Genomic DNA, 3,245 nt, shown 5'->3' with positions numbered 1-3,245 from the left:
ATACTAAAAACCATGAAATCGCACATTTTATTGGGTTGGCCAAAAAGTTTGTTCAGTTAATAATGCATTGTTCAATAAGGGTCTTGGTGAAAATAAAAATGTGCCTTTCTTACTTAAAACTAAGCGAACTTTTTGGCCAATCCAATAAAAGGGTGGATTGAATGGTATGTGCTTATATCTCAGTTTTAAAAATTAGGTGCCAAAAAAACCCCAAACCAATGACCTCTTATTTTTCATGCTTCTGGGGGTTGACTGAGCAGTTTTTCTGCTTCATATGATGGGAGCTAGGATCACTCACCTGACTGCATTGATCTGGCAGCTGGTTTGAGTTGGAAGGTTCAAGAAGGCTTCATTGTTATGTCAGGAACCTTGGTGCTGGCTGTCAGTTGGGGCACCTTGAATATCCTTCCCATAGTCTTTAGCAGGACAGCCTTGCAGGATGGCAGGTGAGTACAAGAGCGGAAAAGTGAATGCTGCCATGCCTTTCAAGGGCTAGAACCAAAATTGGCTCAGGATCACTTCTGCATTCAGTTGGTTCAAGCACGTCACAGCTCATCTTCAAAGCAGGGGGAAGAGCAGCACGTGTCTATGGGGATGGGAGGAACTGTTGGCAACCATCCTAGGAGACAGGCTTCCACAAGTGGTGAAGACCACAGAGGTTTGAGGCGCTGTGGGTACACAGCCATACCATCACTAGCTGGACGTGAACTGACTCGTCATGGCTGGTGACACAGCAGAGACCACTGACATTCTCCATCTCCCACTTCTGAATCAACTCTTCTCCCTCTCTTTAAACGAGGGAGAGCTGCCAATTTTGAAAGATGAGAGACAAGACCCAAGATGTCTTCAATACAGGCGAATTTCAGAAACTTTAAAGCTGAATGTAGAGGTTAAGGTAACAGTTGCTTATAGTCTTGTTACTTGGGAAAATGGGTTAACATCTGGGCCTCATTTTCCTGATCTGTGAAATGGATAAGGACCCACAGGGGGGACCACATGTGAGCAAGTGAAAACTGGCTCTGCTGACAAGCCTGGAGACTAAGAAAGTGAGATATAATTCTGCTAGCAGAACGTCCCCAGCTGGACATACACAGCTCTCACAGGATATGAACATGTCCAGAGAAGCTTATGCCATGATTGTTGTGGCAACAAGACAGAAACAAAGCCCTCCACATGCACAACAATGATGGATCACCTTCTTCTTCTGACATGAGAGGTCCTGCCCCTTGACCAAGGATAACCCCAACCTTGCTCTAATCCTCCTGCCTCCTGGATAAAAACTAAGACACTGGAACTCTGATCGTCTGCTTCCTGAATGCATCCAATTCCAAACTGCCAACCCCCCAACTTCCCTAATCCCTCTTTAAAATCATCCAGCAAGTGCCCAAATTCTATTAATTTCCTGCTAATTCCTTTTTTATTGGGAGGCTCCTCACAGCAGCAAGATCAATAAACACTTCAGGTGTCTTTTTATGTGGGTTCTAACATACTCATCAAAAGACATACTAGAATATTCATATTGACCTTATTAGGCATAGACAAAATACCCAACTACTCAGCAATAAATGAATACCTCAATTATGATACATTTGCGTAATGGTACATTACATAACAGTGAGAAACTAACTTTGCTCAACAACGTGGACAAATCTTGTAAGCTGGAGCAAAAGAAGCCAGATTCTCAAGAAAATATACTGTGATCCACTCTTATTCAGTTTGAAAACAGGTGAATAATCAATGGGGTTAGCCATCAGTTAGGAATCACCCTTGTGGGGGGGATGGGAGGAGGCAGGAGGGGGCTTCTACAGGTGGGTCACCTGTCATCCTTTCTCTGGGTGCTAGTTATGTGGATATGCTGAGATGATGAAAATTCAAAAATCAGTGTTTATGCTTTGTGTACTTCTCTGTGTATATGTTAATATGAATTAGTAGTTTGGTTTTTTTTTTTAAATGGGCAACCGTGTTAAAGGGACATGGAGCAAACCTGAAAAAGCTCCCAATTAACAAAGCTGAAACAATTTGGGCAACAAGATCATGTAATATTGGGTTATAACCACAATATAAAATAAATGTCCATGTAAAGAGGATGTGGTTTATATAGCAATGGAATACTATCCAGCCATAAAGAAGAATGAAATAACGCCATTTGCAGCAACATGAATGGCTAGTCACTTCTGTGGTCTTTCTCCCTAAAACCTATTACCCTAGTCTCACCATGAAAAAACACTGCTGCTTCTGCTAAGTCGCTTCAGTCGTGTCCAACTCTGTGCGACCCCCATAGACGGCAGCCCACCAGGCTCCCCCGTCCCTGGGATTCTCCAGGCAAGAACACTGGAGTGGGTTGCCATTTCCTTCTCCAATGCATGAAAGTGAAAAGTGAAAGTGAAGTCGTTCAGTCGTGTCCGACTCTTCGCGACCAGGCTCCTCTGACCCATGGGATTTTCCAGGCAGGAGTATTGGAGTGGGTTGCCATTACCTGTATAGACCCAAATCCAGGTCCATTCTTCAGAAGTCCTCACCAGTACTCTTCAAAGCTGTCAAAGTCATCAAGAACAAGGAAAATCTGAGAAGTGATCAGTCAAGAATAGCCTAAGGAGGGAACTCCCTGGCAGTCCAGTGATTAGGAATCGGATGGCCGTCTAGGTTAGATACCTGGTGAGGGAAACTAAGATAGCACAAGCCGCGGGGCACAGTCAAACAAAAGCCTAAGGATACATGAATAAATTTAATGTGGCATCTTGGACAAGATCCCGGAACAGAAAAGGGACACTAGCTGAAAAAAAATTTTTTTTTAATTTTTTAAACGCTGAATTTAGTTAATAATAACATATCAACCGAGGTGGTTTCTCATATGTGACAGACGTGCCTCAGTAGGGTACGTCTTGAATAATTATTCAAGATGCTCACAACAAGGGCAACTAGGTGAGGAGTACGCAAGAGCTCCAAGTATCATCTGCAATTTTTCTGTAAATCTAAAACTTCTAAAATAAAATGTTTTATTTTGCTTTCAAACACGGACCCGCAACTGGGCTTTCTCACAAAGCTGTGAGAAATTATTACAGGTGTACAAGCCAAGTGCAAGGCTCAATGCTTAACACATAGATATGAGGTGTAGTTGTGGTTTCACGTGAAATAAGGGACAAGAATTCCAATATTCATCAATTGTTACCAACTGTTATCAGTGTAAGCACAAGGGACCCCATACAGCCCAGCCCGGCCAGCACACGCGCAAACGAGCGAGTGCG

This window comes from Bison bison, unplaced genomic scaffold, assembly GCF_000754665.1.
Source record: "Bison bison bison isolate TAMUID 2011002044 unplaced genomic scaffold, Bison_UMD1.0 scf7180017864043, whole genome shotgun sequence".
Classification (NCBI taxonomy): Eukaryota; Metazoa; Chordata; class Mammalia; order Artiodactyla; family Bovidae; genus Bison; species Bison bison.
The sequence above is the reverse complement of the archived record's forward strand: the minus strand, read 5'-3'. Positions refer to the sequence as shown.